This window comes from Medicago sativa, chromosome 6 (genome assembly GCF_051527215.1).
Source record: "Medicago sativa cultivar Bolivia chromosome 6, Bolivia_mono, whole genome shotgun sequence".
NCBI classification, from domain to species: domain Eukaryota; kingdom Viridiplantae; phylum Streptophyta; class Magnoliopsida; order Fabales; family Fabaceae; genus Medicago; species Medicago sativa.
The window spans coordinates 53,822,848-53,834,382 of record NC_140754.1 but is presented as its reverse complement, the minus strand read 5'-3'; the positions used below and the strand labels follow the sequence as shown (position 1 = coordinate 53,834,382).

Below are 11,535 nucleotides of genomic sequence, written 5' to 3'. Positions count from 1 at the left end.
AAGCTAAGTGAGACAGCTTCTGAAGTGATGATCAGAATCTAAATGCAGCGGAATAAAACAGAGAGAGAGAAGAAGAACAACACAAAGCAATTATATTGGTTCCTTCCACAATCCGGAAGTAGTCCAGTCCCCCTTGCACTTCCAAGGAGATTTTCACTATGAGTAATATCTGATTACAAATGCTCAAGCACACAAGCAAGAGACTTCCAATGCTCAAGCACACAAGCAAGAGACTTCCTTTGCTCAAGAACACAATCAAGAGACTTCCTGCTCAAGCACAACTGCAAGAGACTTCCTAACTAAACAAAATTACACAGAAAATTGTTTAAGGTTGAACACTTGATATACAATCAGAGGTGCTCACAATACAAATCAGATACAGACTCAATGGACTTAAGAATTTCTAAGATATGACTTTGAGACACAGAAATTCTAAGTGAATGCAGAACAATTTCAGCAGAGGTTTGGTACTTGTGAAAATCTTGTGAGTCTTTCGTTCAGCGTTCTTGCATTACCAATTCTCTAGGTCTTCACTCCTTTATATAGAGGTGTGAAAGAGACGTTGTGAAATTGCCAGCACACCAAAGAGTCGTTGTTGAAGCTTGATCTTTCACCAATGATCTTTTGCCTGATTTGGTTGTTGTCCTATGAAGAACAAATTTGAAATCCATTCCTTATCCAAAGGAACATCTATGCAGGCGAGACCGTATTCTGGAGCTGTTTTCTTGTCTTGAAGCGCAGACACAAAACAGAGTAGTGGAGAACGTGGTTGTACAATTCGTACAAAGTACAATGTCAACGCTTTCGTCCAAATTGCAAACACACGCCTTCAAACACCTTTGAAATGACCGTTGCAAGCTCCACTAATCCTTTGTTTGTGTTTTCGAATCCAATAGACAGCTTTTGCATTGATGATTCTTCAATTCTTGATTCTTTGCAAATCCAGTTGATATTCAGCTTCTGGTGAAATGGCTTCTGATGAGGCAGCTTCTGATGATGCAGCTTCTGATGATGTGGCTTCTGATGATGCAGCTTCTGATGAGATGACTTCTGCAGCTTCTGATGATGCAGCTTCTGATGATGTGGCTTCTGGACCTCTTGTCTTCAGGAGCACTATTCTTCAGGAGCAGCTTACTTCAGGAGCGCTATTTCTTCAGGAGCAGCTTGACTTCAGGAGCGCTTTTTCTTCAGGAGCAAGTTGCCTTCAGGAGCGTCCAAGCTTCAAATTTTTGTTGTTTCCATAGCTCTTTATTTGCTCATTCAGAACCAATGATGATGTAACTTTATAATTATGGTCCTGTACACTTGAACAAATATTAGCTAATCCAATTCACAATTTTTAATACCTTGTTATCATCAAAACTCTTTAAGGTTTATTGTTAAACACATTTTGTTCCAACATGGTTTTCTTCTTGCTTTGGAGTATGCAACTCAGCACGGTTGGAGGAATGTTTGGTTAGAGAGTGACTCAACAAGTGATCTGTTGGTCTTTAAAAATCGATCCCTGTTTCCGGTTTTACTTCGTAATCATTGGCATAACGCTTGCAACCAAGGAATTCAGGTTATTATCTCTCACATCTTTATGGAAGGAAATTGTTGTGCAGATTTGCTGGCTAATATGGGTCACTCGACACAAGGCAATATTTGGTTCTCGGTGTTGCCTCAGACTCTTCAGACTGATTTCTTCTTGGACCGGAGTGGGTTCCCTCGCTCTAGGTTCCCGTAGACAGATGTTTCCTTTTTCTTTCTTATGTTTTTTTTTTTTGCTTTGTTTCTTGTTTTATTTTGAGGGTTTTGGCCTAGTCCCCCTCTTGTAATCTTTTTCCCTTTTTTTAATAAAATTTCTCTCTGAGATTGGCGGCATAGGATGGGGGTTCTGCGGAGTGCCAACCTAGTTGGGATGTCGTTGCTTCACCTTGATGCCTGTCCATTCTACTGGCATAGCAAAAAAAAATGATCAGTCATAAACTATAAACTATAAACTATTTTTTTTATTGTCATGAATTTAATTGTTCATTTTTAAATGAAAAAGAGAAAATAATTAAATTGACTTTGCACATACACAATAAGTATGAAGATGTTCTATTCCACGTATTTTTGTCAATATTCGTGGTCTAATGTTATGTTATTTATCAAAATATTTTAACATTTTTTTTAATAGAATCAAAATATTTTAACATTGAAAATGCAAAAAAAAAAAAATATCAATGACAATTGACGATAACAGTTTGACATTTTATTTGGATATGTGTTGATTTGAACTTAAATCTAAAGTTATAGGGTTCATATTTAATATCTAAAATTAAGAAATTCAATGAAAAAAGAAGGAAAAAAAACCAAATAAACAAACCGCAAGAAAGGCGATATGAAAAACAGTAGTAAAATCCACATAAATACCTGCGGATCCCAAGGAAACGTTAAAATAATATTCGTCAATAGTTCCGCAAGAAAATCCTTAGCAAACTTAGGGTTACCTGCGGATTTTCCTATGGACAGAGGATCCGCCGGAAACTTCGTATTACGCAGGTTATTCGCAGCAAAATCCTCAGGTATTCCTGCGGATTATGTTACGCAAGAAAATCCGCAAGAAAAACGAGAGTTTCTAGTAGTGTGTAACTCCACACTTTTTTTTTCTTCCAAATATCACACGAATGAAACACCTAAATTCGTTGAAAAAGTAGATGATTAACACAGCTGACAGGAATCTATGTCCACAACTGACAATAAGTATAATGAGGATGAGTCAAATGTCAACGCAAAAATGATTTGTCTAAATGATCCAATTCCTTATATATGTTTTCTTCATTCTTCTGTAAAAGTATATTCAAGATTATCAATAGAACACACATACCTTAAATGATTTCCAACCTTTCAAAAAGCTCCAATTCTTTGGCCAACAATGACTTCAAAAGATTATATCAACAATTACTGCCATGTAGAAAACTCAGATGGTACAAACACAAAAGGTTGAATCCTTACATTTTCCCTTCATGTGAAAACAACGGATGAAATTGCAATAAAAAACACAAATGCTTCTTCCGTCAAAATGGGGTCGACTACATGAACCATTTAAAACTCAGGATATGGATTCAATTTTTTATTAGAAACACAAAGAATGACGAACGAAGGAAAAAATCGATACACCTATATGAAGAAAATTGACTGCACATTGGAAATAAAATACAATTACGTCAAAAATCAAAACAAATGACCATTCGTAACAATTTAATAACAAAATGTACATAACAAATACATGATTTTTAGTTAAAACTACAACATTCTAATTTACGTCAAAAATCAAAACCAACGACCGTTCGTAACAATTTAATAACAAAATGAACATAACAAATATGATATTTTTGTTAAAACTGCAACATTCTAATCACAAAATGAACATAACTAAATCATAATTGTTAACAAAAAGATATCATCTTAACTCTACTTTCTCTTACAACAGACCTCTAGCAATCATTTCACGTATAAGTTTCTCTACCTTATTATTCTCATCATTTTTAAAAAAATCACGAATAATGATTTCATAAGTTACAACATCAGGAGTGCAACCATTGTCTTCCATTTTTTCCAGTAGGGTCATAGCTTCATCAAACAAGCCCTCTAGACAAAGACCATTAATCATGTTACAAGATCAGGAGTGCAACCATTGTCTTCCATTTTTTCCAGTAGGGTCATAGCTTCATCAAACAAGCCCTCTAGACAAAGACCATTAATCATAATTGTATATGTCTAGAGTGTTACCTTATAGCCTTTAATCAAAAGATCCTGAAAAATCACTTGTGCATTCTCAAGTCTTCCTTCTTTGAATAGTCCATCGATAAGTATATATGTGTTAATATTTGGTTGAATGCCTTGGTCTTTAATTTTCTTGACCAATATAATTGCCTTGTCAACTTGATGGTTTTTACATAAAGCATGTAAGAAGGAGTTGTATGTGATTACATCGGCAGGTTGACTTCTAGCTTGCATCTGATCAAGAAGCTCCCAAGCATGAGAGATTCTCTCTGATTTGCACAAACCATCAATAAGATAGTTGTAAGTTATTGTATAGGGTTTGCGATGCATTTATTTAAAGAGATTGAAGGCTTCATCGACCATTTTAATTTTACAAAATCCATTAATCAAGATATTATAGCTATGAACATTAGGAGCTGTTTTATCTTGGTTTTCGGGTGTCGAACATTGATTACGTTTGAACCTTTTAACCGTTGATATCTTATTTTTTCTTGGGAAGGGAAAAAGTAAGCAAAACCCTTGAGAATCGAGGTCCGGGAGTTGTTTTCGCCACGGGAAGGTGTTAGGCACCCATAACGACTATAGTATCCTATAGGAACCGTCTTTAATTTCTACGCGCGCGCTTTATTTTTAAATGCTATTTGGAAGTGTTTATTTAAACCTAAAAGTTTTCTAAATGAAGAATTGGAGGGAGAAGAATGTGTTTGAATTTTTATTTTATTTGAATTGAAGGAATTTTGATTCCTTGCCTACGTACCCGTTTAAGGGATCAAATCCACCGTAGTTCTCTTCCAAAATTGTTTTTGTTTTTGTTGATTGATTTTAAGTTTGAAAATTGGAATTTTGAAGAATGGAGATTGAGAGGCCTCAAAGGCATGAGATTGTAAAATTGTGAGGTTGGAATTAGTTATTTTGCAAAATGAAAGTCAAAGTATGATTAAAATTCATTAAAATTTGATTAAGAAAATAAAAGAGAATACAATGGGATTTTGGATCCCAAGGTTTATTATGAAAAAAGAATTTGAGTGATGTTGTTCATATTTTTTTGTTTGGAAAATTGGAATTTTCTCTAAGTGTAAAACCTAGGCATACATCTAAACATTCAATCCTAAACATACATCTAAACATGCATATCCTAGCCATATATCTAAAGTGAGGTGTGTGCATGTGTCGGTGTTTGTGTCGGTGTACATTATTAGAGTCCATTGTCCTTTACATCATTGGCCTAGATACATTCTATGGTCTTGCAAGAATTAAAAATTGCATAAAAGGAAATTACAAAGTCTCTAATTTTTACATGCTAAATCTTGGCAAGAATTAAATTGCAAGAAAATAGAGATGAATATGAGGTGAGAGGAGCTTATGGGATGCATGAAATATGAAATGAAATGGTTAGTGGTATGAAGTGTAATATGGTAAAGATAAAGCAAGCACAATACTATAGCAAGAACATGGGAATTGACACAAGACATGGCCAAAATAATGCAAGATATAACTAGAATCCAACCACACAAAATGCAAGAATCATGTGGCCTATAATTCTCACAATTCAATCTATTTTAAAGGCATAAACTCTGGTTCTAAGATGAGAATCAAGGCAACATGATGAACATGACATTTTTTGAGGTGAATTTAAACACATTTGCATTATTTATTCACAAACATAACTTGTAAACCAAGCAATTAAGCAAAATTCACACACATGCAGCAAAATCAAATACAAACAGTAGCAATAAACTCACAAAATTCAAGTGATATGTACCACAAACAACTATCAAGAAATTAAAATGGAATTAGGTGTTTTTTATAGGAATTTTCACATCAATTCAAGAAATAAAGCAAGAAAATGTACTAATATTTTTTACCAAGATTTTCAGTAAACAAATTGCATAAAAGCATTACAAAATTAACAAGAAACATACACAAATTTTTATAGAATTTTCTAGACAAATTTGAGCATGATCAGAGGTGTAAAAAGCCAAAACAGAGTGTAAAATAGCAAGAAACTAGCAAGGAAACGAAATTCAGCAAACACAGGCCCAAGCCCAAGGATTTGAGTTGGATCTGGGTGATCCAACTGCTTCGTAGCCCTCAGATCAACCCAATTCCTTCTCAAACCCTAAATCCAAGGGTTGAGAGTGCGTGGCACATGATAGACAAGGTAAGGCGCATGGAAACACAAGATCCAGGACGTACACGTCATTGGAAAGCAGATCCAACGGTGAGAAAGGAAGAGAAGACGGTTTGGGGAGCGAACCAGACTGGTTCAGGTGAACCGGTCCGGTTCACTCCCTATAAAAGCTTGGGAGCCGGTTTTTTCTTCATTTCAAACCGTTTTTCTCTTTCTTCTTTCGTATCTCTCTCGTTCTCTCTTCTCTCCAACTTGAAACCCTAACGGCGCCATTGAACAAGAGGAAGGTGATGAACACCTTGTAAACCTTCTAGAACGACGGAATTGTCGTCTTCTCTGATGAGAGCGACGGATTCCGTTCATTCTTTTTGCATGTTCTTCGAAAATCAAGGATTAATTGGTGTTCTCACCGTTCGTCAATTCGAAACCCTAATCTGTATCATTTTTCATGCTGATTGCAAATTCGCATCTAATTTTACAAAATAAACGGTGATTCATTGCAGATCTATGTTTTAGGGTTTCGATTTTCGAATCTTTTCAAGCTTTTTCAGTTTTTTCGAATGAACATGTCTTAGGACTTGTTGATCTATCTTCTTTCACCGTTTATTTTGATTGTGGATCCTTCGATGATGATTTGAACACAAAAGTGAGAGGGATTCATATGCTTACCTGGTTTCGAATGAAAATTCGAGTGAGAAGACGATGAAAGCTTCCTCGGATTCTCCCTAAGCTTCTGGTAAGTGCCTCGACGTTGTTCGTCTTCTTCCTCTCTGATTCACTTCGAATTCGATCCCTCTTCTACTCTTCCTCAATCTTCTTCCTGTGATCACCCTAGGGTTTGAATTGCAGGGAGAGGACAACGATTCGATGATGAAATCTTCGTTGAAGATATTCTGAGAATCGAAATAATTCTCAATCAATTGAGAAGTTGAAGCTGTTTGATTCATTTTTTGTGGAATTTGTTGTTGAACTGTGTATTTGATGATGAATTTGGTACGAATTTGTGTTGGATTGTATTGCTGGCAAATGGTTAAGGTTTGAGTTCTTGATGAATGTTCTTGAGGTTCATATGAGTTTGTAATTTTGATCCATTTTTCTGGGAAATGGAAAAATGGAATCTGTTTGTGTGAGTTGGCGCGTGATGAATGGTATATTTCTGACACATGTGATGAGTTGGCTGGTATTTATAGGTCAGCTTGTAACTTCTGATCCAATGAGCCCTTGACACCTGTACTGGACTTGAGATATTCGGCCTTGCTGGGTTTCTTGTTTTAGGGACCTCTTTGCAATTTTCTAGAACTTAAGGGACTAACCTGCAAAAAAAACACTAAGGACCATTCTGCAAAATTGTTAAGACTCTGGGACTGAAATGTAATTGACCAAAAAGGATTAAAACAAGAAGTTTGACCTAAAGGAAAAAAAAGGAAAAAAATTCGAATCAAAAAAGGACCTAAAAGAAAATAAAATGACACAAAGGGACTAAAATGCAATTTTTGGAAACTTTAGGACTAAAATGAAAAAATTAATAAAATTGAATTAAAAAATGTAATTTGAAATAAACGTAAAGTGAAACCAATAAAAAACACAAAATGGACTAAAACGAACCAACTACTTAAATGAGGTACTTTAAAGTAACCTCTCTCTGCCAAAATTTTGTGTGAAATGACCAAAATGCCCTTGGGGCTAAACTGACTTAAAACGACTCAGATGCATTTTTAAAGTGGACTTTTAACAGGGAATTGAAGCAAGGGCTTATACAAACAAATTAAAAGACTCAAAGACAATTTTAAAAGATTAAACAGAGCTTTAACACATGAAAAGACTAAAATGCCCCTAGGGGCTAAACTGACTCAAAATGACTTCAAATGTGATTTTTAAAATGGATTTTGACATGGAATTGAATTAAAAACTTATTCAAACAATTGAAAAGACTCAAGCAATTTTTTTTAAGGACTAAAATGAGTTTGGAGACAAGAAATGACTAGAATACCCTTTTATATGAATTTTGCAAGTAATATTGAAATAAAATGCAGAGAAAGATGTAATTGATCAGAGACATATCAAATGACTTGAAATGCAAGAAAAGAAGAATTGAGTTAGTATTTTTAGGTCCAAAATTAGGGTATAACAGGAGCCACTCCCATTTCTTTAGTGAATATTTATGTGTGCTCAAAGTCTTTTAAATAACCATTTTTCCAACTGTGTTTGCATTGGGTTATTGCGCTATTTCTTCCAACCTGTAGGTGAAAATCAACAAAAAGTTGATTTAGTTCTCACCTAGTGCGCATGGTCAGCTGGCAACAGAGCCTTTTCACTGGTAGCTATGTGCATGGGATCATGTGCGGGGCACATGGCTTTAGCGTGGGTGAAATTTGCAGATTTTCTTCGTTCTTTTAGTGTTTTCCTTTTTCGACATGATCTTAGGATTTGAGATAGAATTTCCAAAACTTGAATTGTTCTCAAAGCCTTCTAGAACTTCTTTGATTTTCATTCTTTATCTTTGAAAACTTTCATTTTTTTTTTGAAAGAATCTTTGATAACTTTCATGAGATGTCTTTGTTTTGCCAAATTACATTTTTTATTATTTATTAAAATAATAAAAAAATGTCCCTTAAAGATCAACTCAATCTTCCAAAGCCTTCTTCAGCTTCTTTAATTCAAAGGTCCATCCACCCCATGCAAATTCAACCAACTTTTATCGTTCAAGATATAGTAGTCAAATTGAAGCAACCTAAAATAAAAAATAAGAAAATAAAAATGAGTTTATACTAGACATAAGGAGTCCATGCAGTTAACTTAGTATGATATAATGAAGTCAATTGCAGGACTTAAATCATACAAAATTATAAGATGCTCAGTTGAGAGCGAAGCAATATTCCAACTGAAAATCACATATTGAAAAATCAATCAGGTAACTTATCACCAATTAATAAATAGTATTAGAAAAAAACTTGTATCAATGTTCTAGTTTTTGTAAAAGAGAATCTAATTTAAGGTCAGCATATCCCTATTATTGAACAATAGTTTTTGTCTTCTAATGCAGATAAAGGAGTCCTATCGGCAAACTGAAAAATTGAGGAGAACACACCAAGCAATTCATTACATCATACTAAAGGGAAATGTTATTTTGTGCCCTTAAAGCACAAGTTAAAAAGCTAAACATAAAAGTAATTTCTTGGAACTTGTGTATTTAATGTTGTAAAAGTTTAACAATTTATATTTCCAATACAAAATTTATTTGTTATTTCCTATTTTAACTCCTACTCCCTCCGTTTTTAAATATAAGCAAAATTGACTTTTTAGGTTCATTCATTTAATGATGATGTATGTGGTCCATATTATGAACTATATACATCATTAAATGAATGAACCTAAAAAGTCGATTTTGCTTATATTTAGAAACGGATGGAGTATTCTTGTGCCCAAGTTAGCATGGTCCATCATTAAAATAAAGCTAAAACATAACCTTAATGACTGACCTTTATTGTTCAGTAAAGTACAATTCTCTTTTGCCCCACTTGAAATTAGGTTTATCCTTCGCATCCATTTTGATATCCCCTTCCTCCGTCACTGAAGATCCAACGCTGCAGGTATGATTTATTGATTGGATGTTGCTGGGAACCTTAATTGTGGCATATAGTTTATAAACATCACCAACTTGCTCTGTTCTAGCATCCAAAAGGTATATGGATGCTAGAGTAGAGCAAACTCGCGATGTTTATATACTATATGCCACAATTAGGGTTCCCAATAACATCCGATCAATAAACCATACTTGGAGTGTTGGATCTTCGGTGACGGAGGAAGGGGATATCGAAATGAATGCGAAGGATAAACCTAATTTCAAGCTGGGCAAAGGAGAATTGTACTTTACTGAAGCTTTAACATGTGTTATTAGAGACATAGCAATAAAGGTCAGTCGTTAAGGGTTAAGTTTTAGCTTTATTTTAATTATGGGTCATGCTAACTTGTGCGCTAAGGGCACAAGCTAAGGAGTTAAAAAAGGAAATAACAAATAAATTTTGTATTGGAAATATAAATTGTTAAACTTTTACAACATTAAATACACAAGTTCCAAGAAATTATAAGAAAGACATTTTTCATTTTTCAGCAAGAAAAATGTCCTTTTAGTTTAAGACAAACCTAAGGTGAAGTGTTTCAAATAATTGTTTTGTGCCTCCATTAAAAAAAGTCTATTCTTAAGATAGATAGATCTATTTGAATCATAATACATAAATCAGGAATCACTCAAGGATTTCAAAGAAATGCCCTGGCCATCATCATAATAATAAAAAAAAAAAAGAGTATCGATCTCTTAACCTCTTAACTTTTCAATCATAATAATTGCATAAAATTCAATAAGTCAATCTAACAAAAGATACGAAGCTTGAGCAATATTGTAGATAAACAAAAAAACAAAAAAACCTTGTTCTAGTTCTATCTAAATTTAAGTAAAAAACATGTCCTATCTTACTTTAACAACATGAAAACAGCCTGAAGTGCTAACAGGTAGAAAACCTTATTTTTACATGGATTCCTGAGAATAATGAAATCATTGTTATTTTCTGATAGTTTACATATAAGTGATTCATAAAATGCCTTCTTGAATGCAAAAAACAGTTCCAGCACCACAATATAATCAAAACATTAGGAAGTGTCCAAAGATCGTATTACCTCTTGCTTGACCATGACCTTTTTCCAAGAACATTACGATTGGTTTGCACATTGGAAGCTATTGCACTCCAAAATCCAGCCCTATCAATATTCTACCAAAGCTTGTTAGAAATTACATGAACAAATATTTTCTTTCCAAAATCATGCTACATCCCTTCTCAACTACCTCATGAAGGAACAGAACACAGAGCAACACCCCGGCTTTTCTAAATTGATCCTCTTGAATTAAATCCCAAATTCAACACCAATAGAAAACCCAACTCCAGCAGTAGTCAACTTGTATTTAGTAGTCAACTTGTATTTCCCAAATTATTTGCATCAGCAGAGCCAAAAATGTTCCAACCACATTAAGTAATGCAGACAACTTGTATTTTATGCATGTAAAATAATTTTAGCAGATTCAAAATCTATTACTGCAGACTGATTCACTATCCACATTACTACCAACGGTGGAATGATAAAATCTAGACCTCTTTAATTTTACTGGATCATAGGTACATATGATGTATAGGTACATATTATTCTCATGCCATAAATCATAACTTTACCTATTTTGATATTTTATAATAGGTATTGGTTTTTTATATTGTCTTAATATAGTTAAAGTCTAATGTAAAATCATTGAATCTTTTCTGCGTGTATTTTTTTTGTTTGCAAACAGCTTGTGAATGATCATTCGCCATACAAGAATCATACAAACATGAAATGAATGATAAACCAACAACTCCTCTATTTTTTACAAGTCAACACTATAAAGAGATGTCAACACTTATATTTTAGATAGTATAGACCTTCTGGCTCAGCACATATAAAAATATAATATCATAAAACTCAAATATCCCCTTAAAATCAAACATAAAACTCGAATGTTCTAAGTAGAATCCTTTAGCAAAAAATAAAAATAAAAATAAAAATAATAATAAAGAAGAAGTCAAATTAAAGTCCTAGATGGTGGCATAAACAATGAGCATACAATACTA

At 33.8% G+C, this 11,535-nt stretch overlaps 1 long non-coding RNA gene across 1 annotated transcript; it reads right to left on the bottom strand.

Moving 5' to 3' along the window:
• Nucleotides 1-8,348: 8,348 nt before the first annotated feature.
• LOC146915675 (uncharacterized) lies at nucleotides 8,349-10,823 on the bottom strand. Its single transcript, XR_015013404.1, has 2 exons — nucleotides 10,556-10,823; nucleotides 8,349-8,612 (listed from the first exon to the last, which is right to left on the bottom strand). It is a non-coding gene; the product is annotated as an uncharacterized LOC146915675 (long non-coding RNA).
• Between the last annotated feature and the right edge of the window lie 712 nt (nucleotides 10,824-11,535).